General features: G+C 43.1%; 1 protein-coding gene and 1 long non-coding RNA gene across 18 annotated transcripts in view; both read left to right on the top strand.

The window, feature by feature from the left end:
• Dennd2b (DENN domain containing 2B) overlaps positions 1–27720 on the top strand; it is a 150729-nt gene that overhangs the window by 68221 nt on the left and 54788 nt on the right. The window lies entirely within an intron of this gene.
• On the top strand, positions 6–27664 carry LOC134483772 (uncharacterized). The gene is made up of 2 exons (XR_010060743.1): positions 6–3655; positions 3692–27664. It is a non-coding gene; the product is annotated as an uncharacterized LOC134483772 (long non-coding RNA).

Here is a 27720-nt window from a genome sequence, read left to right as displayed (position 1 = left end):
AGACAAAACATAAAGCTGCCCCCCTTGTCATCCATGCTGCCTAAAGCCTTCTCTGGCTTGCTCTTCCCTCTGAGGAGAGGTCTGGGGCTTCCCCCCCCCTTTAAATTTTTATTTTAAAGATTTAGACTTACTTTTTAGTGATTCTGTTTACATAGTATAACACCAGCAAATGACATGGCAAAGTACTAGACAGAACATGACTCACCTGGAGTCTGGGGAGAGGGGACATATAGGAAGCCAAGCTAATGCTTAGTGTTGGATGTTTCTGGGCCAACTGGTAATATTTGAACAATTTTGATGCTGATGTATATTGTACAACTAATACGTAATTGAAATTTTCGAATTGTATGTTTTACCACAAGAAAATATTACACTCTACTAAAAACTGTCTTACTAATCTTTACCAAGAGTGCTTTCCATGCCAGTGCATTCCTCCTGACAGCAGCCCTGTGCCTTTTCAGATGGACTCTGATAATTTACTTAACAGGGGCCCTAGGGATTGGCCTTTGGATTGTTACAGGTTTCCCCGAGGAAGCGGCAGCACACAAGTGACTTTGACCGTGTGTTCTAATACTTGTGTTTCCCTAGGCAAAATTACTAGAAGATTTGCTGATCAAAGGATATGCTCATTAAAAAATGTTAATAAATACTGCCAAACTGCTTTCCAAAGAAGTTGTATTAGCTTAATTCTCATGAGTAGTAGAGAAAGGCACCTGTTTCTACATACCTTTGCCATATGGTATTAGCAAGTTTTTAATCTTTGCCATTCTGATAGGTAAAAAAGAATTTCTCTTTTAAAAGTGATTTTATTTTTTTATTATGTGGATGTGACTGAAGAACCAGTGGAGTCCAGAAGAAAGCTTTGGAGTTCTTGACCTCTGAAAACAGGCTTTTTTTCCTGAAGCTTTATTTAGGTTTTTGTCATTATTAGCAGAATCCAGCACTTTTCATGTTTACTGCCAATTACTTTTACTTTTACTTTTCTGTGAATTTTTTTCTTTCTTTCTTTTTTTTTTCTCGGAGCTGAGGACCAAACCCAGGGCCTTGCGCTTATTCACCTTCTTAATTGGTCCCTTACAGATTTGTTAAGAAGTTACACACATATATCAGGTGTGGGCTGTATGTATTGATGGTATTTTTCTCCTTTTTTCCTCCTTTCTCCTGTTGAATTGGTTCTTTACATAAAATTGGTAAACTTACTTTCTCTTGTTTTTAAGTGAGTCAAGCCCCAGTATTCACATCCTTACACTATCTATTTCCTATTTATGGTGTACCTTAGCAATTAAAACCATTTTTGCAACACTAACAAAGGAACACTTTCAATCCAGCTAGTGAAAGTGGCAGATTGACACTTACATTTACAAAACACAAGTCTCCCGGGTTCTAGACGCTGTTTATTTTCTGTTATCCTAGATATGGTACTGATATATTCCTTTTCTGTGTGTTTGGGGATAATCACATCTGCACTCCTCCTCAGAGTGAATCCCAAGTGCAGCTGCGTGAATGCCAGATACCTAGACATTGTGACACAACATCTTCAGATGTAGTTGAATTATCTCATTCTGGCTGAGATGGCCCCCAGGTATTGACAACAGCGACAGAGTGGCAGAGTAAGTGGGCCAAAGTTCGAGAAATCATTAGGACCCAGAAAAGGTGTGGCTTTGACATGGGAGCAGCAGTAAAGCATGAGCAAATGTGTCTTCTTCAGGGATTAATAGAGTTGGGTGTTGTGGCCCAAGCACGGAAACCTGGTGATTCAGAGGCAGAGGCGGGGAAGTGCTACAAGATCAAGGCCAGCCTGATTTGTCTCCAGAGAAGATAAGAAGAGCTAGCTCAGTCTTATCGAAGATGCTTATCGTCCAAATGCTGAAATACTGGGGAAGTGGAGTCAGGGCAGGTCTTTGGAGTTCACTGGCCAGGAGCCTAGTGAACCAGGCGAGTGAGAGATTTTAAAAAAAAAGGTGAATGGCCTTTATAGAACAAGATGATCTCTCTCTCTCTCTCTCTCTCTCTCTCTCTCTCTCTCTCTCACACACACACACACACACACACACGACAGAATGAAGAAAGATTTTAAAGTCAAGTGAAGGAAGAGTGCTGTTTATTGAAGATTTACTTTGTCCCAGATACTAAACAGATTCACCTCAACTGTACTTTTACGTCAGCTTTTAGTACGGGATCAGCCTAGGGTTGCAAATCCTAGGGTCCTAAACCCAGGAAAGATCACCTTCTTCAAGGATCAGAGTATAAATCAAACCTTAGAGTTAGTCATTAGGGTTTAGGAGATTTGAGAGCAGGAATGGGCTAGCATGGTTTCTGTTCTGTCAGCCAGAAGCTTAGGCAGAAATATTAGTGGAAGTTGGCTAAGTAAGGAAGCAGAAAGGGAAAGTATTCAGATAAGCATACATCAGGCCTCTGCAGAGCCAACTGCCCATCAGCAGCTGCACTCTGAAGGAACTTAGCTTGCTGGATGAGGCTTGCTAGAAAAGGCCAGCATCCTGAGTGGGCCAGATCAGGTGTTTGGAACTAACACAGCAAACAGAAACGTCTTCCTTAAGACTAAGGAAGACAAAGACTTGAAAGAACTGAGCAGAGCATGTCTTACTGCACTGTCAGTTCTTGCCAACAAGTGCTGTGCTGAGCTGGGTGCCATGTTAGGTGTTGGGGTTTTGTGGTTCCCCACAGTTTGGAAAGTACTCTGGACCTGTGGAGGAGTAAGCGTGATGTGCACAGAAGAAGGACATAGAGTAGACCTGAAGAATCTGCTGAGGCTCGGGCATGGCTTTGGTTGTAAATAAACCAGGTGATTGCTGGTAAAGTCACACAGGTAAAGTGGGGCAGGGAAGGGAGGCGGCGAGCCTTCGAGCAGGCAGAGTATGCCGTACTTGCTGGTAGACTTGAACATGATTGAGAGGTCAGGGGTCGTTCCTAAGAACTTGCAGGACTTTGTGGAAAAGCAAGTTGTATGTCTCTCTGTGTTATCAGGGTGGTGGATGGACAGAGTTCAGTTTGTACTTAATAGATTTACCTGGTTGTTTCTATGGAGCATTATTTGGGTTGTTGTCTCTCCTATGTATTTTCTATGAACTGTACATTAGATATATAGGCTAGACTAGGGTAAGCATTTGGGAGGGGGCCACTTTATAAGCAGTGCAGAGGACCACAAGCAGATAGATTTGGATATCCCACGATTACTAGTGTTCAATTTGATTACTGCTCAAAGTAGTTCAGTCAGATGTCTTCATTGTAAAATTATAGTTTTCATTTTGTGAAGGTCACCTCTGGGTGACCTTTGGCACTGCTCCTCTTTAATCTTTCACTTAAGAGGTTTTATTTTTTAAACTTCGAATTATGGAAAATGTCAAGTGTTCCCAAAAGTAGAGTTGAAGATGAATAGCCTTATAACCACCATTCAGCAGCAACTACTGTCAGCACATGGACTAGCTGCCATTCCTTCTATGCCTGTCTACCACTCCACGACCAGATTTTTGAAGGCATCATACATTTCTGACCATTAGCATTATAGAAAGGACTCTCCTTTCTAGACCATAAAGACCTTTATGATACATTTGCTGATCTATCTGCTCTGCCCAAGAACAAGACTTTGAGATATAGATAGATAGATAGATAGATAGATAGATAGATAGATAGATAGGTAGATAGATAGGTAGATAGGTAGATAGATAGATAGATAGATAGATAGATAGATAGATAGATAGTCTTGAATTCAATGGTTTACTGTGGTGAGTAAAGTGGAAGTAAATTCAGGGAGTACTGGAGTACTGGAGTACTGGAGTACTGGAGTACTGGAGTACTGGTCTTAAGACCAGGGTTGCAAACAGGAGTGAGTGGTACTGTTGCCAGGAAGGGAGAGCTGTAAATACTCTGGTGTGTGTCAGGGTAGGGATGCTGTGTGATATGATTGAAGGTGTGGGCAATGGAAAAGAGAAGACAGGGAGGAAAACCTCAGAGCATCATTAAGCCTCTGTCTTCCCAAACATTGCTGTCTGCTGGTTAGTGTTGGGGAAGTGAAAGGGGTGAAGATCGGGGGTGTCGGGGAGGAACAGGATCCGTTTAGTCATTGACCAACAACTGCAATTCAGGCTGGAGAGATTCAAGGTCAAGGGCAGGAAGGGTGAGACAGAGCCAGACTATGTAACCGTTTGTCCCTGGTTTCTTTGAGACCTAATGACCAGGGAAGGTACACCTATCTGCTAGGGTAGTAACCTTTGAGCATTCAGGAAAGGCACACGTTGTAGTTGTTTTTGTTTGGGAGAACTTTGAGTCAGAATTTGTGTCGTTGGCTAACCAAGAAAACTTGGAAATGACAGCTTCTCTTCTCAGAGATAGTGGTGTTTTGCATTGTTTTGTTTAATGTCTGTTTGAGGCTAGGGGTAGAGCTCAGAGGTAGATTACTTTCCTAGTATGTACAAGACCTTGACTTCAAGCTCCAGCACTACAAAAGAAAGCAAAATAAAGCAAAAGATAGAAGCTCTTGAAAGAATTCTTTGAGAGTGGCCATTACTGAAGATTGAAAAGGGAGCTGGAAGAAAAGAAGTCCGGTTAGCTGAGTCAGCTTCTTCTCAGTGGTGAAACTCAGTGGTGAAATAGTAGTCTGTGCCCAGGGGAGGCTTTTACAGATGGGATGATTTCTCAGTGAGCATCAAACACATGTTTAAGAGAATGACTGACATTCTCTTAAATGACTTTGTGAACTTTAATGCTGGGAGACAAGTTAAGCTGTGTTTGGAGCTCATATCCTCTTTTTTTTAAAATCTTTTTTTTTTTTTTTTTTTCGGAGCTGGGGACCGAACCCAGGGTCTTGCGCTTGCTAGGCAAGCACTCTACCACTGAGCTAAATCCCCAACCCCTCATATCCTCTTAATGTTTGTGTATGTACATGCATGTGCATTTGTATACATGCATACATGTGTGTAAAGTGGTAATGTTAGCTCTACCATACGCATCTTTCCCAGGAGGGTGGTAGCCATTATTTATATATTATACCTCACAGCATGTGAAACATTTTTGCACACCTATTTCCTTGGATTTATGGTCTGTCTTTTCAGGAGAGGAATTGAAGTGGTTGGCTATAGAAGACACAGTAAAAGCGACACCCCACTGTACTTTCCATGACAGAGTAAGCAGAAGGGGGATTTTAAAGTTAGACCCAGTTTGAATTCTGTCTCCTCTTTTTACTGACTATACTTTGGGTTTTCTTGCTTAGTAAAATAAATAGAATTGGTAACACTTACCTGTGGAATTGTTTGTTTTAGAGTATTAAATGAATTGGCACAATTAATGTATGGGAACAGTACTCCGCATACAAGGTCAAAGAAAACTGTTAAGAACAGAGTAGCAGGTGATTGGCACCAGAGAAGCCTGTGCAGTGTCCTAGTTGTCCATGTTTGAAACTGTGAGTGGTCTTCTGTTCTGACTGCGAGTTCTTTATAGTCTGTGCTTCAGTCTCAGAGCAGCTCAAGGTTGGTTGTTTTTTGTTTTTTTTTTAAAGATTTATTTATATGTGTATGTTAAAGTGTTAAAGCATTTTAGTGGTGGAAGCCGTGCAGTCAGTACTTGTTGGTAAGTTTCTCTTTGGAAGCAAGCTTCTAAATGCAAGATTGGCAAGTGACTAGTACCTAGCGTACTAGCTAATGTTGCTCGATGTCTTTCTTGAATTTTGTTAACTTTTTTTATTTGGAATTCACTATACAGACCAGGCTGTTTTTGAACACATAGAGGTCTGCTTGCCTCTGTCTCTGAAGTGCCAGGATTAAAGGTGTGTGCCACCACACCCTGCAAATTTTGTTAGTCTTTATCTTACTAATTCCAGAAAAAGAGTTGCCACTCATGTGGACTTGACATGGCCAATTCGACATGATCGCTTTTGTTTTGTCAGTCACTGTCCTCGTCACAGGTAGCTGTACCCAGAGGAGCTGGGCTCCGTGGCAGCTGTATTAGTGCCACACTTTAGAATGGAGTCGGGAGCTGCGCAGTTCTCAGATCTCCGCCCTTCATTCTCCCAGTGGACTCATGCTTAATATCTTTGTATTCCTGTTATTCTCAATTCCCAACCTGCGTTAGAACCTCTAAGCCCAGCTCTTTCTCTAAAGCCGCCCTCTTTCTCTGCTCAAGTGTGCTGCCATCCCAGCTAAGCCTCACTTAGTACTGGCAGGACCAATTCACCTTCCCCTCCCCCCTCCTCCTTCTCTCTTTTTCTATTGTTTTAAAAAAATAATAAATGCATTAAGAGGGAAGTAAAACCAGTTTATTATTATTTGGTCTCTATTGTCCTTTGGGTGGCTTATGCCACACATATTTGTTTTTTCTTATTAGTATCATCTATGCATAAATCTTTCACTTAGACTTTGTAACTTACTTTTTGTACTGATTTTGGTTGGTTAGATCTACAAATACTATTTAAAACTATTTTGCAATATTTAATCCTGCATAGGATTTCACTGTATGGATGAATCAATTTGATGATAGACTTTTGGGCTGTTTAAAAATTGGCAGTTTTACCCAGAGGGGATAGGAACCCCACAGGAAGACCAACAGAGTCAACTAACCCCGACCCTAGGGAGCTCCCAGAGACTGAACCACCAACCAAAGATCATTCATGGGCACATCTATAGGAGATGCGCAGCTTGGTCTTCATTCAGGTCCCCAACAACTGCAGTAGGGGCTGTCCCTGGCTCTGTTACCTGCCTGTGAATCCTGTTCCCCTAACTAGGCTGCCTTGTCTGGTCTCAGTGGGAGAAGATGTGCTAAGTCCTGCAGTGACTTGAGATGCCAGGGTGGGTTAGTACCCAGGAATACTTCCCCTTTCTCAGAGGAGTAGGGAAGAGGGAATGGGGGAGGGGCCACATGAAGGGGGGACTGGATTAGGATATAAAGTGAATAAATAACATTTTAACAAAAAGAAATTGACAATTTTTATTTTCTGTGGTAAATTTGCCTGCTATAATTTCTGGATAAATATTTCTATAAATTTCTATATGAAAGTGGAATTGTTAGTCTAGAAGGCATTTATCATACCTAAGTGATTTAATAATAATATCTTTTTGCTTTTTGAAAACAGTATCTTTTGAAGTTTGGATAAGAATATGGATAAAAGGTTAATATGAAAAAATACATGTATAAACTAGTTCAACTGAATTGATAGTATGTAATTTGCCATTGTATAACAGTGAATGAGGGTGGCTGTCTTTCTGTCTTGTCTTCTATCTATCTGACGTTGTTGTAATGAGCACCTGCGTACAGTAAATATGCATGGGTTTATATCCATAGTACCTAGACAAATGAGCTGCTCTAAAGGAAGATACACTTCTTTACCTTGAGGAGTAATTACAAGGCTCTGTCTACTGTGTTTATCACAATGCCTATAAGAGCTCACTTCCTCTCACTTTTGCTAAGACTTAGAGATGCCACCTCCGTATTTTCCAGTCTGGCGAGTATGAAATAATATCTCAACACTTATATTTGTGGTTTCTTGATATACCAAAGAAGTTAAGCATTGTTTTGGGTTTTTTTTTTTTTTTGACACTTGTTACATACATTTTCCTCTTTTTCAGTCATTTTTTTCCCTAATGATTGTAGAAGTTCTTGACATAGTCTTAATCTTTAGTCATTAGCACTTATGTAATTTGCAGTTATTTTGGTGTGAGGCTTGTCTTTTAACTTTTTAGTGAGTATTAGCATCATGTATACTTTTCAGAGCTTTTGAAATGTGCAGTTATATTTATATGTAGGAAAATTATATTCCTAAATTTCTTTCAGAAAAATGGCAATGGTTTACAGAGCAATCGTGGTGTATTGAGTGCCGTTTGATACACTTTGCCTGAGTTTGGCAATCATTTTGCCAAGTGTAATAGACAAGAGAGGTAGTATCTTTGATTTTAACTTTCCTTGAGCTTGCTTACTGCTTCATTGTAGCTGAAAGCCTGCCTCACCTGATGCTTCACTTCCAATGAAGCCACTCAACTCCTCCCCATCTCTTACTCTGTGCTCCTTTAAAAAGATTACTTGTTTACTTTTATTCTATGTGTCCATGCATATAATGAATATTTTGCTTGCATATATGTCTGTGTACCATGTACTAACCTTGAAGGCCAATAGAAAGTGTCAGATCCATTAGAACTAGGGTTACAGTTGTGAGCTGTTATTTGGATGCTGGGAATTGAATACAGTTCCTTCAGGAAGAGCAGCCAGTGCTCTTAGCCATTTATCTGTGCTCCTTGATGTTGTTTGAAGGACTCCTCTGCATCTTTACTTTTTCTTTCAGACAAGGTCTCTTGTTCCTGACTGGCCTGGAACTTGCTATTTGAACCAGGCTAGCCTTGAACTCATAAGGGATCTACCTGCCTTGCACCTCTACACCAACTTCATCTTCACTCTTCTTAACATGCAGTAGCATAGCTATACCTTGGGCACTGTCACTCGGGGTAGTTAGTTCAACTTTCTAAACTCTGAAAATTGTCCTGTGTACATTTCCCTTCATTCTCCCTAATTTTCCCTCTTAACACCTCCAGTGTTTCTTTTTTGCTCATAAGATTCATAGCTGCCCCAAGAACTGTCCACTTGATTTTCTCTTCAGCCTAACCTCAAACAAACATTTCTGATTAACTCAGGTCCCTTCCATGTCTTTGCTGGTCATGATCAGACTTTTCTGCTGTAGCCTCCAAACTTGAGAATGGCTTCATCTTTCACCAGAAGCACAGAACATGGTTCCTTGTTTCTTTCTTGGGTATTTTTGTGCTTTCCTAGAGTTAAGATCCTTAATTTGTCTTCTGAGACATGGTATTTCTTCTGTATTTTCATCTGTCCTCTTCTCTCTGCCCCTTTCAACTCAGCAGCCATCAGCTTGAACATCTCTCTGCTGCTCATGTCTTCTACTTGTCTACCTTCAAGCTTTGCTCCTGAAGTTCCATTGGCCCAGCAGAGTCTCTTTATTCTTGCACTGTTAACTGGGCCTCTTAATTGACCTATCTACTAGCATTTAAAATTCGTGTCTCTGTCTACCTATTAGAAACATAGGCTCCCGAGGATGGACCTGTGTCTCTTATATCTTGGTGCTCAGAACTGAGCACATTGGTGTGTACTTAGCTGGTGTTTGGTAGGTGTTAATTGAATACACACTATTATGAAATATAACGCGGAGATGGCAGGCCCATACCCAGATGTGCCCCTGAGAAATTACACTGTGCAGCAGACTTTGTTTAAAAGAGGTTTATTGGAGAAGGGGAGATGAGTGAGGGCCTGGGAAAAGGGATAGAGGCAGGCAGACAGGTGGGCATGTAGACAGGTAGACAGATGGGAACAGAGCCCTGAGGGCAGATGGAAAAGGGGGGCAGTGTACAGAAAACAGATAGAGGGGATCATGGAACAGGGGGTGGGGTGGGGAGACAGAGATGCAGACAGACACACAGACACACAGACAGACAGATGGGTCCTTCTGATCTGTGGCACACACCTGTCATACCTGGTGGCTGCAGCGGGTTATGATGTAAGCAATCGCTAGGTCCCTGAGGGCAGATCAGTGGAATCTCCTGTATGCTCACATTCTTCCCTTTTTGTTTAATTTAAATCAAGGAACCAGTGATGGTGGGTTAGGAGTGAGGGTGTTGTGTTCTTTAGACTACTTCCTGCAGACTGGTCACATTATCTTTGGAGACCCTAAGAAAATTCTGGCCAAGTCTTGGGGGAGCTGGCTGTTTCACTGCTGTCCAGGTTCTGTCCATCTAGGGTTGGGAGAGTGCAGGCCCAGTTGAAGCCATCTGTGAAGCTGCACTAGATTACTTAGGGCAAGCCTCCTTGGAGCTCTCCAGGATACAGACTTTGAGGAAACACCTGGACATGGCAGGATGCTGGGATAGATATCAGAAGATGAAGTTAAGGATTTCAGGGAGAATTACTTTTTCTTACATTATCGTTGTTTGTAATCTATTGAAACCCACATTGTAGAGAAGACAATAGATCCATACCTTTGTGTCATAGTAGAAACTTGGGAAACAGTTTTGGGTTAAAAGCATGAATTCTCTTTAAGGTGAACTCAGGAAAAACCAAAGTCTTCCATGGAGCAAAAGTTCACTTGATCTTGATTTTCAGTATGATTACAAGGAGGGTCTTCTTCCCTCTACCCAGAAAACTGGGTGTATATAGATTTAGCACAAGGAGAAACATTTTTAAATTTATACTTAAAAGACAGTCATAGGAAAATTAAAATCTTGAGCTTGTGACTATGGTGTGGTATTATATGGTGAGGGCTTTACCAGAGTTAGACTAATGACTTATCAGAACTCCACTAATTAATGTTAAAACTTTAAACTTTGAAGTCTTAATACAACAGTAGGACAGTGATGAGAAGAGATATGAAGCAATTTTCATTCCTTTTATACTGTAAATCACTTTCTTATCACCATTTAAGCTTTGTAGCTAAGAGGCCTGGTAGTTTTTTTTTTTTTTTTTTTTTTTTTGGTTCTTTTTTTCAGAGCTGGGGACCGAACCCAGGGCCTTGCGCTTCCTAGGTAAGCGCTCTACCACTGAGCTAAATTCCCAGCCCCCTGGTAGTTTTAACTAATGAACTGACTAATGAACTAACACGGTGGTGGATTACCTTGAGGTAAGGAGCTAATTGCCTGTTGTTCTCTAGCTGTCAAGCTACAGTTAGCTTAGCTGTCAATGTTATCAAAGACCTGAGAAGAATAAATTATAATCTGAGTGGCATATGCATCAATTAAAATGACAGAGACTAGTCCATAGTCCGTTGCCTAGACAGTTGTCCTAGGTTCCTCTGGTCTCTGTGGCACTGTGGGCAGAGGCAGTCTTTGGCCATCAGGCCCAAATGAGAAGCTTTTTCTGTGGAGAAGGAACACGAGAGAGACTGGCCTCACCTTGTTTTAGGCAAATCGGGGCAGTCAACTCTCTGGTATCCTGTTTGTCCGAGGTTTGAGCCCCAGCAGCAGGTGAGGCATTGGAACAGTCTTGGTCAGTGGTTAGTGTACAGCAATCCAAGTGAAGTCCTTTGTTTTTGTGCCCATTATCTTCTGGGAGACCTTGTGGGGCCACTGTTAGGCTCTGAGAGTCTTTCACTTGTCATAGTAAGTTTAGACATCTTATGCCATATTCAGCAGATCTCTAACAAGTTTGAGGGCCACATTGTTTACACAAACTTGTTTCTAAGTACTTTCTGCTTTAATTTTGAAAACACGTATAGGAGGCTAAATAAGGCTTGTTCCTGTAATTAATTGCATCTGTTCTTAGCATAACTTCAATTGTAATTCTGAATGCATTAAAGGATTTGATCATTTATAAGGTGACTGATTACCAATTTGACATTTTAAATTATCCTTAATAGTTTGTAATAATTTAATGGATTTCATAAGACTAGGACTTTTATGTTTTATCCCTGTTAGGTTTAGACTTAAAATAACAATTTTAAATTGGAGCCTTCTCAGCATCAAAACAAAACCTTTTAATCTATAAACAGTCCCTAAAGAGACTGGAAACTTTTGTGACCTTCATGTGGTGTGTCATTGTAGAACACAACCGTTTCCCATATGATTTAGTTTATTTAAAATCTATAGCTTAACAACATTAGCAAAAACAAGGTTAAACATTTTATGCCAGTGATTTTTAACATTTTTAATGCTGTAAACCTCAAAAAACTTTTTTTTAAAGAGCTCTCAGCTGTGTTTCTGAGTTTATCAGTTCAGGGTCCAGGGAAGAAGAGCGGATCCAGCAACAGTGACAAGCTTGGAGTTAGCCATGATGGCTCTCTAGGACAGGGGAGCGAAGTGCACAAAGGATTGGTTGGGCCTGGAAGGATCCTCCACCCGCTCCTTTCCCTCCTTTCCCGAGCTGGAGGCAGGGTGAAGAGCAGCAAGCCAGTTGGCAGGCTTGCCTTTTCTGCCTTCAAGTACTTTGTGTCTGTTGCTAACAACAGACATGGGTAGTGTAAATAAAACACAGACTCACAGGCACAGGGACACATGGAGCCAGGACTGAGGGGGAAGGGCTGAAGTGGACCAGGACTGAGGATGCAGGGCTGAGTGTCTGAAGGCGCTGTGTGGACTCCATCCTCTCTCCATCCATGATGTGGACCTATCATAAGCTGTTGTGTGGGAGACACTCCACTACTGTGGAGCAGGAGAGATCTAGATGACAGGTTCCAGATAAGGTGATTGGCATGACTAGATGTACTTTGCTCAAGCTGACACTCCTACAAGCTAGATGCTTGTGACCTGAGGCTGCATGATGGCTTATTTTCCCCTCTCCTTTCTGGAATCAGCAACAGGACCTGATTTCTGAGCTGATCTGGAAAGCCATGTAGATTTGCACCCCTGACTTTGTGAATAGTGCTTTGAGTAAGTTCCTGAAGGCGTGCGCTCCCATCATGTGGACTAAGATTGACTCACCTCTCTGGAGGGATGATCCTAACAACAAGAGGCTGGGCATTTGGTGCTCAGGGACTTGCGGTTCAGGTAGATGGTGATAGGGCTAGGTAGTCTCTGTCAAATGGGTATCTGTGATTATGTGCAGAGAAGATATTCTGGGTCTGAGGTAATAAATGGATTGAAATTCTATGGAGAGATGGCTCAGTGGTTAAGAGCCCTGACTGCTCTTCCAGAGGTCCTGAGTTCAAATCCCAGCAACCACATGGTGGCTCACAACCATCTGTAATGAGATCCGATGCCCTCTTCTGGTGTGTCTGACAGCTACAGCGTACTGATATTAAATAAATAAATAAATCTTGAAATTCTAGAGCATTCCTTTAGTGCATCACTTTGAGCACTTCTTTTGTAGTGTCTGACACAGGGTGATTATCTTAGGGTGAGGGTATTTGAAGCAACATGTGATAGATCTAAGGAATATATTTGTACTGGCTGGTTTTATGTGTCAACTTGACACAAGCTGAAGTTGTCACAGAGAAAGGAGCCTCAGTCGAGGAAATGTCTCCATGAGACCCAGCTGTAAGGCATTTTCTCAATTAGTGATCAAGAGGAGGTGGACCCAGCCCATTGTGGGTGATGCTGTCCCTGGGCTGGTGTCTTGGGTTCTCTAAGAAGAGCAAGCTGAGCAAGCCAGGGGAAGCAAGTCAGTAAGTAACATCTCTCCATGGCCTCTGTATCAGTTCCTGCTTCCTGCCCTGTGTGAGTTCCAGTCTTGACTTCCTTTGGTGATGAACAGCGATGTGGAAGTGTAAGGTGAATAAACCCTTTCCTCCCCAACTTGCTTCTTGGTCATAATGTTTGTACAGGAATAGAAACCCTGACTAAGGCAATATTCTAGGCTCTCAGAAAGAAACAATGATCTCCATTTCAGTCTGGGCATGAGCTGACTGGGCTCTTAGAATATGGAAGCTGTGGGGAGACTTGATTGGGTCTGGAATCACACACCTTGGAGTGTGAGTGAGATTTGAATAGCAGAGAGGGAGAAGAAGCACACTCCAGCTGTCGAGGGTTTAAGTGTAAAAGAATAGAGACAGAAAATGGGCATATTGGAACAGGAGGAGTGATACCTGTAGAGGGAACAGCATATTTGTTTGTGTGTGTGTGTGTGTGTGTGTACGTGTGTGCATGTTTGTGTATGTGGGTGTATGAGTGTGTAAGGAATTAGGGGTAGGAAGGTGGAGTGGTTGTGGCGCAGACAAGAGGAAGAAGAGGGTAATAAATTGGCATTGGTGCTGGGTAGTTAGCCCTGAATAACAGGCTAGTGTCATTTATGAATATGGAGAACTAGAGACTGAAGAGTAAAGGGAAATATCGATGTAATAATACTGCCTTGCATTCAAGTCTCTCCTCTGGGTGCCCCCCAAGGCTGCTCCCTGAAGCCAGAGTTAGGAATCAGTGATGGAGGAGAAATCGAAAAGAACACAACACAGTTAACTTTTTCAATAGTTCTCTATATTTGGCTCTTAGTAAGTAAAATGGCTCCAAGGACATCTTTGCTCTGCTTCCTAAACTTGTCCTTGAAGCCTCTGGGGCTGTTATCTAGCTTGGTTAGAGCTGCTGAGCAGTTTTGCATACTCCTTGCCAGGAATTAATGTCCTTGGGCCTCAGCTGGGGTGTGTCCCCAATCCAGCCATCTGGAAGGTCAGAGTTATTAGCCAGTAAAATGTGCCCATTAGCTCTTGGAGGGGTTACAACCTGTTAGTGGAATCCTAAGCCTGGGAACTGCTTCTCTCACAGGGCCTTTCACACTTGGAACAAGCTAACTGGTGTTGCACTCCCTTATTTGGACACTAAATTTTCTGGGTGAGATTGCAGTTTGCCTTTGTTTTGAGTGAGTTTTTAAAGTATCTGACATCCTTGTGAGTGATTTTTTTTTTTAAAGGAGATCAACATAGCACCAAAGCATTTACTTCTCTCCACCTGAGTCTTTCCTGGGCCTCCAGCCCATCTGTTTATGAAACCAGAATGAAGTTCCCATGTTCTGCATGCTCACTGGTCTCCCTAGGGATGAGTGGAGAACACCACCATATGGACAGAGACAGTAGAAACATGAGTCTGGCTCTAGAGATCATGGAGAGCTTTGCTTGTGTCCTAGAAAAACCTGGGAGAACTTTTCTGTGCTTTGGGAAATTTGTTGTGCCCATCAGCTTGACTTCGTCTGGGGCCAAGACACCAGGAGCAAGGTGCAGGCAGGGATATGGGTGGTATTGGGAGGTAGAGGGGCTACCATGGGTGAAGAAATTTTGTGGGACTCTGAGAGCATACTTCTGTATACCTCACCCCTCTGCTCAGAGCTAACCCTACCGGAGGGGAGCTCTGTTTACCTCTGGCTGCCCTTTGATTGTTTCCTGCCTACCCAAGGGAAGTGATTGCCAGTGACAGTGATACAGAATCCTAGCACAGGAGGGAAGGCAGTCAACGAAGTTGTGCTTCCAGTTGGAACTTGCTGAAGCAGCCTTTCAGCCCTCTGGGGGGAAGCTTTGGGCTTAGAGTCATGCCAAAGAGGCTTAATGCTTAAAGATTGGTAGAGCCTAGGAGTAGAGTTGAGGAGGCCCCTTGCTGTCCTCCAGAAGTCGGAGGGCAGGCTGACCAACTGAAAGTGCTGTCCTAGTGGGAAGGCCTTCTGGTGCAGCCCAGTGTCACCAGCGCATACACAAACCCTTTGTACCAGCACTGCCTCTTACAGACGAGGAGAGTGCAGCTTAGACAGAGTAGCATTGCTTCAAAGCTTTGTAGCAATTGGAGGAATTTTATATCCAAATTTCATTAACTACTTGGAATTACTCCAAGACTACTCTTTCCCCATTATTCCTTGTAGAGGAAACCAAGCTAGTATTTTAAGTAAACTTTTAATTTTAGAATAGTTTCAGATTTATAGAAAAGTTGCAAAGAGAGCACCAAAAGTTCCCATAGATGCTGTAAGCCATTATTATTTTCTTTTCTCTTTTTCTGGTCTATGTATGAGGGAGTGGGGAAGTAGTGAAGTGAGGACTTTTTTTTTTTCCAGCTTGGTGGGCTTTAGCTGAAGTTCTTGAGAGTCCATTATGGTATAGTATCTTTCCCCCTAGGATCCATTCTGTCTCAGCTGAACTGGGCTGGACCTGGCTTTGCCTTCTCATTTTAGAGTCCTATTTCCTGCATCTACTCAGTGGGGCCGGCTGGTAACTGAGCTGCTGGAAGTTGGGAGGGTCCTTAACTGTCTGGCTACACTGTGTTATCTGGAAGGGTTTTTTCAAGTCAGTCCTCATAGTTTAAGCTGGTATTAGCTGACTTGGAGTCAGAGCTCTCTGGAGGGGTGGGGGGAGCATCTGGGTGATTCGATAGTCTGTTTGCCTGATGCCTCAAGTTTGACCTTGTATGGTGCCAGAGTGGTTCAAGGTGGTCATACTCTGAAGAAGGCAGACAACAGATAGTAGTGATGTGTATGGGCAGCTGCTGTGCTTTGCTTTAGGGCCCAGGCACATTCTCCATTTAAGAGAGAATGGGGTCTGCAAACTTCTTAGCTGTGGGTGTGAATGGGCTGGCCCGAAGTCTGCTCATGGCCTTTGCTGATGTGTTTTGTCAATGAGATCATTCCTCAGTTGCATTCCTATGAAACTATATTTTACTCAAGACATGAAGCTAGATTTGTGTAAAAGCACTGGCACTAACACACAGAGCTCGGAGAAGGCCGAATGAGAGAGGGATAAGCAGGTCTTTTGGTGGAGTGGGGATTAGATTCAGGATGTACACTATGAACTTACCCAGGAAATGAAAGTGCTGTTCAGCACAGGAAGGGTGCTTGGGTTGTGTTGTCCCAGCTGCCTGCCACTTCTGGGTAACATGAGAAAGAAGCTTAAGGCTTCTGTGCCTATGGCTGCTAGGAAGCTCTAGAAGCAGAAATGTCTGTTCTCACTTATTTGGCCCACCTTCCTGCATCTCATTTCCCACCCCCGACCCCCTCCTCATCCTACCACTATGATATCTATTTCTGATCACACCTTGTGGCACCTGACATACCGTGTTCCCTCATCCCACCCAACCCAGAGCTGCCAGGTCTGCAGCTCTGAACTCCAACGTAGAAGTTTATAATCCAGTTTAATTTGGACACTGACTACTTGGAGTTAATATAAACCCTCCAGTTTAAGGGCTTAGTCTCACATGATTTCCTCAACTCACTAGTCTTAGTCACCGTATCTCTGGTCATTTTGAGGGCTTCCTCCCACACGCCTCTCCCGTGGGTTTGAGAAACTGCTGGAATGTCTCACAGGCAGAACTCGAAAAAATGTGAAGGGTTCTCGTAGGCCAGAGCATGACAAACATGACTCCGGCAAGTTGTGCTCCCTTACCCCTCCTCCCTTCTTAACTGTAGATTACACCCCTAGAGCTAGCCACCAGGGACTATTCCCTTATTGGACCACTTCCTTCTCCTGAGGCTGACTACCAAGGTCTAGCTATCAAAGTATTGAAGTCCAGGAATCAAAAGCCCCCTTTTGACTGTCCTAATCAATATGCTCTATCAAAGCAAGCCAACTCCTCCTAACAGGGAAAGCTTAGAATTGACTTGCTTTCTGATTCCTGACAGAGAATTCCTGGAAATTTTTTCCAAGATATATCCAAGTGACAGCAGGGGCGGAGGGGGGGGGGCAGATAAGCCCTTTCAACAGCACCTGAGTTTATTATGCTAATCAGGTGATCAGTGGATTGGAATCAATGAACAGAAAGACTTTGGAGGTCGAAGTTTCAGCCTCATCCTCCTTTCCCTAAACTGCTATTTGCCTATGGGCCACATCTGTCTCCTCTATCCAGAAGCAGTCCTCTGGGACAGATATCCCCCGCCCCCACTCCTTCCTGCTTTTTCCCTTCTCCCTCCTCTACCTCCTGTCTTTTGTCTCTTATTCCTTGCCCTCTGTCCCTCTGGGACAAGAAAGAAATCTCTTTCGTGCTGAAAACTTGGTCTTGGTGTATCCTGTACTTACTCTGGTCCTTTCAAAATGTACTTACTTGTTACCAGTTTATTACTAAGTGCACAGCTCAGGAATGACCAATAAAAGACCTACATAAGGCAAGATATTGGGGGTGAAGGAATCATTAAGTCACACCTCCTCTTGAGTTACCCTCCTATGTTTACCAAACCAAAGCTTTCGAATTCCCATAGTGAGGGGTTCTGTGGAGGATTTGCTGGTATTTAGGTGTGATGGGTTTTGCCCATGGGGGTTCTAGGGAGTCTGTTGTATACATATTGATGGATTATGTGGTAACAATAATAATGATAAGTACTGGTGAAGCTCTGCCTTCAGCTCTCTTCTCTCCCCTGAGGCTGGGGAGGGATGAACCTGAAACTTTCATCTTCATAGTCATTGTTCTTGGTCCGCTGATCGCCTCATCAGCATAATAACTCTGGTGCTGTAAAGGGCCTATCTGCCCTCCCTTGCTGTCACTTGGATTTATTTATGTTTAAGGAAAGTTTCAGGAATTCTCTGTCAGGAATCAGGAAGAAAAACAATTCTAATTCTTACTGTATCACAATACACACAGCCCCAAAGGTGCTGGCAACCTTTGATTATGCTACTTGGTATGATGTATTTTTCTGCATTTACTCCCAGCTCACAATGCTCTGCCCTCCTTCTGTGGCAGACAGAACTCCAGCTATGTAAAACCCATTTCCAGCACTGTTTCTAAGCAGTTTGGAAAGCATTGCCATCAGTTCTTTTCTGGTACCAGTGTGCTCTGGTTGCCCTTTGTGCAGCCAGCTATTCCTTAGTTCATGGCTTAGAGGACAAGGACTGTTTGCAGGGCTGAGGAAATGGCCCAGTAGGTATGTAGCCTGCTATGCAAGCCTGATGTGAGTTCCATCCCGAGAACACACAGAAAAAAGAGAGCCAGTTCCACAAAACTGTCTTCTGATCACCACATGTATTTTAGGCACACATGCCCACATGCATACATCATAAACACACACAATAATAATGGTAATTTAATTTTTAAAAAGACTGCTTTCCCTAGTAGTACCCAGCACAGGGCATGAAATGGCTGTTAAAGGTAGAGTTGACATAATGCAGTCATGTCCAGTAGTCATGCCAGCCACAGTATGGTGGCTAATGTGTGATTCTGAGGCCAGAGAAGGTGGCAGGTGTATACTTCTGGTGCCCAGCGCAGGGAAGTTTGTGGAGTGGGGAGACACAGAACCCAGTGAGTTCTTTGTTTCATGGCCAGGGTTAGGTAAAGCTACTTCCTGAGCATCCGCGCGCGCGTCTCGGGGTTGGAGAAGAAGGAACTCTGGGTTTAGAATTGGATTCTGCTGGAGGTAGCGGTGGTGGTACCTTACTAGTGACAATTGTGTAGCAACCATGTAGCCCTTCCGAGGAAGCAGACACCATTACCTCCTATATGTTAACTCATCTGATCATAGAGTAGCCTGCGGGATGCCTACTACTAATTGTTGCTGAAGGAAGAAACTGAGGCCACAGAGCTACTTGAGAGTTTCCTGGTTCTTTTATAGTTGAATAAGCTTTAAAACAAGATACTGAACCTTCCAGAGCCCCAGCTTCCTTCGTGAAGTAATCTGCTATGTCTAACCCCCCGGGCTTGTTGGTAGACCCACATGAAAGAACGTTGACATGTTTTTGAAAATAATATGGTACTATGAGTAGTTTCAGGATCAAAGAGAGCTTAGGCTGTTAACAGTCCCAACCAGCCAGGCTCAGCTACCCATCCCCAGTATGCTCATTAAAGAGACCGGTAATACTTAAACGCAAAGAAAGGAGGTTTACCCCACTTGGCCACTGGAAAGAGAAACAAACAAAGGATACACTGGCCATCTTAGGGCTACTGAAATGAGAGGACAGTAGGTAGGCATATTTAAGCAGTTCTGGACAAGGCATGGCCCCACCCATCGTGGACCCTTCCATGTCTCTTTTCTTGGGTCCATTCTTGTCTCTTCTCCACTTCTGTCTGTCCTAGGAGGACAGGTAAATTGTCAGGGCTGTACGACAACTTCTATGGCTGGCACCAGGGCTCCTGCCTTTCTCTCTCTTTATTATAATATTCCTGGAGGAAATTTAAGTCTTTGAGAGCCATTGTCTCAGTAGTTTGATAGCACAAGTAGTCTTCCTTCCTTCCTTCCTTCCTTCCTTCCTTCCTTCCTTCCTCTCTCTCTCTCTTTCTTCTCTCTCTTTCTTCTCTCTCTTTCTTCTCTCTCTTCTCTCTCTCTTCTCTCTCTTTCTTCTCTCTCTTTCTTCTCTCTCTTTCTTCTCTCTCTTTCTTTCTTTCTTTCTTTCTTTCTTTCTTTCTTTCTTTCTTTCTTTCTTTCTTTCTTTCTTTCTTTCTTTCTTTCTTTCTTTCTTTCTTTCTGTACCTTCTCTCCTGCCAGACAGCCCAGTACCCTGAAGTCCTTTGGAGCCAGCATCTGCAAAGGGAAACTTACATAGATACCGACTTGTGCTCAGTGTCAGCTGCTCGTGGTGTGGGCTGTTCTGTACTTCACAGACGCTCTAGGCTGGCTAGTGGCAGAATCTTTGCTGGCACTGAAAAATCAGGATTTGAGCTGCCATTTAAAAATAATTGAGAAATGAATTTTTGTTGGAGTCAAAATATGTGAAATGTTATCTGAGGAAGGGTTTTTTCGTATTAAGCTAGCCTTTACCTCCTAGTTGGATAGTGGAAGGTTACATGAAGGCTTTGCTTTCGTAGCCCCTTGGGAACAATGAGGCCACTCAACCGGCAGCAGAAAGGCTGTCTCAGGAGAACCCTGTCAGGTCCCAGATCCCAGCTGTACACAGCTGGCTGCAGATTTTATGGGTTGTTGGGTGTGATAAAGTTTTTTTCTTGGGTGAAAAACTTGTAGGTTTAACAAGTCACTTTGTAAGATTTCATTGGTTTGGAGGTTGTACACAACAGAGCGGTCCACTGCTAGCCCTGGCACACAGCAGTGTCCACACTTGGCCATGGGGAGTGATCTGTGATAAGCCTGGCAATGGGGCAGGAGAACCAAGGGTGGGGTGACGGATGTGCCTGCATGAGCAGCCAAGGAAGGACACTGTGGTCCTCCAGACTTATCTGGACCTTTGTAGAACTTGCAAATAGTCCTCCCATGAGGTCTGAATAGTTGTCAGGGTTGACCATAATGTCTATGTGAATAATTATAGGTCACTGAGCAGAGCCAGTAGTCAGCTACATCCCTCAAGAATGCCTAATTGTAGGCCTCAACTATGAAAATAGACAAGAGCTTAGGTACATGTCATACCTTATTTCAAAGAGCAATGACATGAGGCAGCTATGACTTGGGTGGCTTTCAGTATGTTGGGAGCAGCTTGGCGAGCATGTGGACCAGTGCAGAAAAAGGGAGGAGTTCCATTCCTCAGGTTTCCCACAGAGAGGAATATTAGGGGAACACAAGCTTTGGCCATTGGCTGCAGTTCTTCAGCTCCTGAATATAGTTGCTGAAGGTTCAGAAGAGTTTATAAATCGTGTTAGAAAAATAATACATTTGTATGGACATTTATGAGGTATAGGGGTGTGTGGTGTGTGTGTGTGTGTGTGTGTGTGTGTGTGTGTGTGTGTGTGTGTGTGTGTTTGAGTCAGGATTCTTCAGCTCCTTCTATGTATGGAGTTATAAGGTGCTCTGCCTACCACACTTAGTTTATATGGTGCTGGGGATCAAAGCCTTGCCTTTGTGATAGGAGGCCTCCAAATCTAATATTTCTAAGTGAACTACTTCAATTGCTTTTGGGAGCCCATGATAACATGTGGCAGTTTTTAAAACATTGACAGTGAAGTCTGAAACTCAGAAAAGAGAATACTTACAGCCAGTGAGCTTTCCTTGGTGCTCAACGTTGTATATCTATTGAGCTGTGATGGGGAGTCTCTGAGTGAATGAACGAATGACTGAATGGAAGAACTTAGGAAGCAGATGGTCACTCTAAAACTGTAGCCAGCAAAGAAGCCTAAGTGCATAGACGTTTTCCGTGGAGGCTTTTAGGTTTTAACAGATGTCTAAGCAGCTCTGTAGCTAGAAGGTGAGTATCCAGTTACTGTACCCTAAGGTATGGAGATTGGTGATGGTATAATATGTCTCCTCTTTGGAATTTGCGGTATATTTGATGGTTATTGCATACTTTAACCTGACATGGTTTTCTCAAATTTGTGTGTGTGTGTGTGTGTGTGTGTGTGTGTGTGTGTGTGTGTGTGTGTGTTGTCATTTAGCTTGGAATGAATTGTCACCCATAAAAGAAAGATGCAGCTTTTTCCTTCAGGGAGAATTCTGATAAGGTTCCAAAATCTCTGAGGGCGGTTTTTAAACAGGAATTTCAGAAGGACATACTTTGAGAATATTTTAGAATAAACGTGCAGCACTGAGGACCACTTTATTGCTGTACGTTTAGTGTTTTACTTTTTTCTGCCAGACTCAAGCTCAGCAATTGCAGCCAGGCCGATGGCTCTAGTGCAAGCCGAGATTATTTCTTTGAAAATTTCTCTGTAAATTCTCTCTCCGCTGGGCCAGAAAGCAAACCGTCACCAACCTGACAGTGACACTTACACACTGTCTTTCTGTCTGTCAGAACTATGAGGAACTCAATTTCTGTTGCTTATTTTTTAAAAATTGGCTCCATAGCAGTTGGGTTGTCATTCACATGGCTTTTACAGTGATGGGGATATTTAAGTTCTTTAGGAGAAGCAGGATGGCTGCAGTGTCTTGTCACCCAGTGGGCAGTGTTTCGAGCCTGCTTTTTGTGCTGCCTCAGCTGAGGAGAAAGTCAGAGCTGGGTCTACATCTCCAGGACTTGTGGGAGGATGTCCTTATTTCTCTCAGTTTAAGTTTTCTTAGTTCACTGTGAGAAACAAAGAATTTTTAGTAGAAGGGGCATGTGGTACCGCCTGTGCCGGCCTGCAGCAGGGAGGGGACAGGCTAATTTGTATCTGCCTTCATTGTGTGTTCCCAGAAACACTGAGCGCTCAGTACGTGCTAATGCAGCAGGGATTCTCTTGAAACTTCCCCTTGCTCACCCTCCCTTTTCTTTCTAAGAAAGCCGTTCCTTAGAGTTTAGGGTCTGGCTACAGGAGTTTGAGGTCCTACTACATTTCATTTCCTCTGGAGAAGAGGGAAGAAGACACAGCTCCAGACAGTAATGGCCTTGCTCTGCACATCAGCTTCTCACCCATTGTTTCACTGTGCCTCCTCTGTGCTCCTCATGACTCCAGACAGACAGTGTCTTCTTCAGAGCAGCTTTGAGGAAACATGCACTTTCCCACCAACTTCTGTCACCTGGATTTCTGGGAGAGCAGAAGGCAGTCCGAGTCATAGATTTTAGTAAAAGTATGGGTTAAAAAATAATTGTGGCTGGGTAGTGGTGATGATGATGACTGATTGACGATTGATTGATTAATTGATTGATGGTTGAGCTAGAGAAATGACTGAGCTGTCAAAAGTTGCTTTTACAGAGGATCTGGAGTCCATTCTAGCACCGTTGTCGTGGTTTACAGCTCTCTGCAATGCCAAATCCAAGAAATTTAATGTCTTCTTTTATTATTTATTTTTGGTTTTTCAAGATAGGGTTTCTCTGTGTAGCTTTGGCTGTTTTGGAACTCACTCTGTAGATCAGGCTGGCCTCGAACTCATAGAGAGATCTACATGCCTCTGCCTCACAAGTACTGAGTTGTGCCACCACCACTGGGCCTCCAGTGCTTTCTTATGCATTGCCTGTTGATTCCAATGAACCACCTATCAAGACTCTGTCTTGCAAATGCCAGGATCTTCTCTTCCCTTCATCTATTTCCTAGGTGCAGAGAAAACAGAGAAAAGCAGAGACCAGAGACATGGGAGCCATATGTGTGTGGTGGTGCACAAACATACATGCAGGCAAAAAAACACCCATCTACACAAAATAAAAATCAAATTAACCTTAAAAAAAAAAACTTATGGAGTTCTCATAAAAACAAAACAAAAAAAACAAAGAAAAATTCCAAAAAGCTTGCACAAACTCTTGCTCTGACTTCATTTGTTCATTTCTTTGATTTGTATTAATTGGTCCTTGTTATATGCTGCTTTATTCTAAATTCTAAGGCACATAATAGGCACCCTGCACCCTGACCCTTATCCTCCAAAGTTTGTAACAGGAATAAGGGACTAAAACAAAGTTATAGTGTGTGGGAATCTAGGGATATGAAGTTTTCCTCTCTTTAACTTCTGTGTCTTCCTATTGTCACCCTGTGGTGACCACAGAAGGTGTATGGGATCCCTTCTGCATATGAGGTCCTATCTGAATTCTCAAGGCAGTTACTACCCTTCCTCATCCCAGCCTCCTCTTCTCCAGGGTAAACATTCTTGGTTCCTTTAGTCATTTCCCCTGTGATGGGCCCCAGTCTCCTTCTCATCCTGGTCTCTATCTGTAGGATGCAGCCCAAACAAAGCCCGCCTCTCTGCCAGTGTGGAGCCCACAACACAATGAAATGTCCCAAACATCGATTTCCAGGGACGCTCCCATGTTTCCGCTTTTCTCTGCTTTCCCCACCCAGGGAGAGGATGGTGGAAAGAGAGGGTCCTAGGGTGCTTCAGACCTATAACGTCTTGGGAGTTGACCCATCTGGATTTAAAAAAAAAATTAAAGACAAAACCAAACCAAACCTGCTTTCTTTTATCTCCCGCTGTTGTCCTCTTGTCCTCACACCCCAGTTGGTGTCCAGACATATGCAACCCTTCTGTGCAGCAGTTACAATCAGTCTCTGTCTCTGTCTCTCTGTCTCTGTCTCTGTCTCTGTCTCTCTCTCTCTCTCTCTCTCTCTCTCTCTCTCTCACACACACACACACACACACACACACACACACGTATTTCATAATATTTTAGTCGACTCTTCTTTTTTTTTTTTTTTTTTTTTTTTGATTGAGATTCAGCCATCCCTAAATCCAGACTTGCTGCCTGGGCCTTGCTTTTCCCTTTCTGAGTAAATTGCTTTTCATTCCTAGGGAAACAAGCATGGAAAATTAAATTCCAGTATAACTGTATTCTTGTCACATTCTCTACTCCAGTCTCCTTTACCCCTAAACCCAAAATGACGCATTGAATCCTATGACATCATGGCAGCTGGCTATTCTATCAACAACTGTGATGTCAGCAAGGGAGGATTTGATTTTAGGGAAGAATAGAAAGGAGTGTGCAGCTGCATCCCAATGAAAGAGCATTTTTATGCTAATCTTTACCCAAAAAGCCTGATTGGCCTTTCAGTGCCCGGCTGCCCTCTTTGGTTCCCATTCCACTCTGTCTCTGTGGATTAATGGGTTGGCTTATGAGCATTGCAGTGCCCACATCTGAGTGTGTAGAAGTCTCCTGCTGCTTGGTTGGCTTCTGGGCTGTGTTTGGGTTTTATTTATGAGACATGTGCTGAATAGAGCTGTTCAGGGATGGGGTTGAGAAGGCAGCCTGGGAGCCTGGGATGAGCCTGAGGCAGATGTGCATGGTCTCTGGGTGCAACCAGTTTTCTTGAGGCTGTGGGGCTGGCTGTTCCATTCTTGGAACACGCTGCCTCTAGACGTGAGTGTTGCTGCCTGCTGCTTCTGAGGCAGGTTGAGGCTTGCCCAGGAACTCCTTCATGGTTCCTTAACACAGACTTAGAAACACTTGCCACAGAGAATCCCAGACTTCCTTAGTTTGTGGGTCTTAGTGTTTGAGTAACTTTTTATATAGTACCCACAGGCCCAAAGAACTAGCTAGGTTCCACTTATGAAGCATTTAGGTTTAAACAATTTTATTTTGCTATATATTCATTCTAACAAAGTGAGTAGCTGTCTAGAAAATAAAACTATTTCATTCTTAAGTAACCAGTTACTTACAGTGGGATCTGCTGGATGCTGGATTCAACATTGCCACCCATGTTTCCTGTTCCATGCTGCTCTCCACGTGGTGCTTGCTTTTTATCATAGCAACTGTTGAAAACCAGCTTCGCAAAGACATGACATCATTGAAAAGAATGTAGTGCAGTTGGATGTTCAGACTTGTGTGGTGTCTAACAGATGTTCAGGGATTCTTTCCCAAATTTATAATATGTGGCAGTACTGCTCTACTTTGCCAAGTTGTTTTGGGTACCTCAGCATGCAGTTTGAGAATGAAGGACATGTAGCTACTGAGTAGCATCTGCATTCAGAACTCGGGCAGATAGGAGGGGGCAGATAGGAGGACAGACTCCTTTTATCTTTTTTCTCAGCTCTAAAAGGACTGTGTTGTAAGAAAAAGGCCTGCTTTGACCAGAATCTGTGTTTGTGGCGGTTTGGCACCTAGTTGAGGAAAAGTGATGAGTACCTGTCCATTGATTTTTGTGTTGACTGAGAGCCTTCTAAACTAGATAGGTGAAAGGAAAGCACTGTTATAACACCAAGAATCCAAGGGCAAGGCATTAGATCTGTTGCCAATATCTCAGTAGAGCTTGCCTGCAGGGATACACATGAGGTGGTGGAGGGTGGTTTCCTGCCACAAGACAGACAGACAATAGAGGCCTAATGTGGCTCACTACCAAGTACAGAGCCTCCTTTACCTTTCTAGACCCTAGTCCTGCAATTTACAATGAAGCTCAAGGAAATTACTGTCTTTGAACCCTACCTAGTTATTTTGTCTATAAAATAGAAAAAACAATGATAGCTACCTCTTACAGAGTTACAGAGATTAAATGAATAAAATACATGCATAGAACTAGCAGACTATGGCCACACTGATGCACTTTCTTCTTATGCCGTCAGGGTTTGGGGAACAAAAGGTATTCACCCAAACCTAAGCTAAAGTTGAGCTTTAATATCTACATAGAACCTGCAGTTTGAAATATCTTCTTTATTACCACCTAAAATTTTTTTGGTGATACTGAGGATTAAATCCAGGGCCTAATATATAAGGGAAATGTTCTACAACTGAACTACATCATAGAGCTAGGCATGGTAGCTCACACCCTTAATCCCAGCACCTGCAAGGCAGAGGCAAGAGGATCTCTGCGTTGGAAGCCAGCCTGGTGTAAAGAGTGAGTTCCAGGATAGCCAAGGCTAGATAGCTACCCTGTCTACAAACACACAGAAGAATAACAGCAACAAAGAGACTTATTCATCACTAGACCTATTCTGTGCCAGGATCTCACTCTGTCATCAAGGCTGTTCTGAGGGGGAAAAAGAAGAAAAAAAAAAGGTGTTTCAGCCTTCCAGATTCTGAGGTTACAGATGTATGCCACCATACTTGGCCCTTTATTATTTCTTGATAATGCTGCTTTGTAAATAATGTTCCAGAGTCACTGAGCTCCATGTTTTGTTTGCTATGTGAAAACATTTTACTGAAATATGATATAGAAATGACATTATATGTATCCAGGTCCAACAGAGTTTTACAAATGAACCCATGCAACCAGAACTGTAGTCTGGAAACAATATATTACCCTTTTCTACTTCTCCTACAGCATTTCCCAAAGTTTTTCCAACCTGTACTTCCTTTTGGTAAGTGTGAAGTTCTGCCACACGTGCAGGGTCTTCTGCACGTTGAGAGTTACAGTGCTGCATGGAGGACTGACCGATCAGTAGTGTTCAAAACCCTAGACATTAGAAAGGACGCGCAGCAGAAGTCCGGTGCACTTCTAGTTGGGAAGTCTTTGTAAAGAGCAAGTGTGCTTGAGCTCTTGAGTAATTCCTCTCCTGCAAGCAGAGTGTGAAGTGGTCAGAAAGCTTGGGTCTTGATAGGTCTGATTGGGGTTGGGGATTTAGCTCAGTGGTAGAGCGCTTGCCTAGCAAGCGCAAGGCCCTGGGTTCGGTTCCCAGCTCCGGAAAAAAAAAAAAAAGAAAAAAAGAAAAAAAGAAAAAAAGAAAAAAAAAGGTTGATAGGTCTGATTGGTGCAGATAGGTAAATATAATTTGTTAGAAAGCTGGAATAGGTGTCCTGCCCTAAGAGATGGACATTTGTAATGGAACCCAAAGCTTATTCAAGTGCAGTCACACTGAAGCGATAGTACCCAGCAGTTCCTTTAAAAACATTTGCTAAGAACTGTTCTAGACACTGAAGGAAGGAGTGGTAAACAAAGATAAAAAATAAATCAAAGCCTAGGGTATGGGATTTCATATTCCTAAAAATGAGTGTGTCGGGTGATGATAAATGCTGTAGAGGAAAATAGAAAAGACAAAGCAGAGTGCTGATGGGGTAGCAGATTAGGGAAAGGCTTTGATTCTGTGTAGCATCATCAGGGACACTTCACTGAGAAGATGGCATCTAACGAAAGATTTGAAGGAGCGGGGAGAACAGGCTTGTTGGAGAATGGTATAGTTAACAAAGCT

The sequence above is a fragment of the Rattus norvegicus genome, chromosome 1 (genome assembly GCF_036323735.1).
Source record: "Rattus norvegicus strain BN/NHsdMcwi chromosome 1, GRCr8, whole genome shotgun sequence".
NCBI lineage: Eukaryota > Metazoa > Chordata > Mammalia > Rodentia > Muridae > Rattus > Rattus norvegicus.
This window is presented reverse-complemented; position numbering and strand designations above follow the sequence as displayed.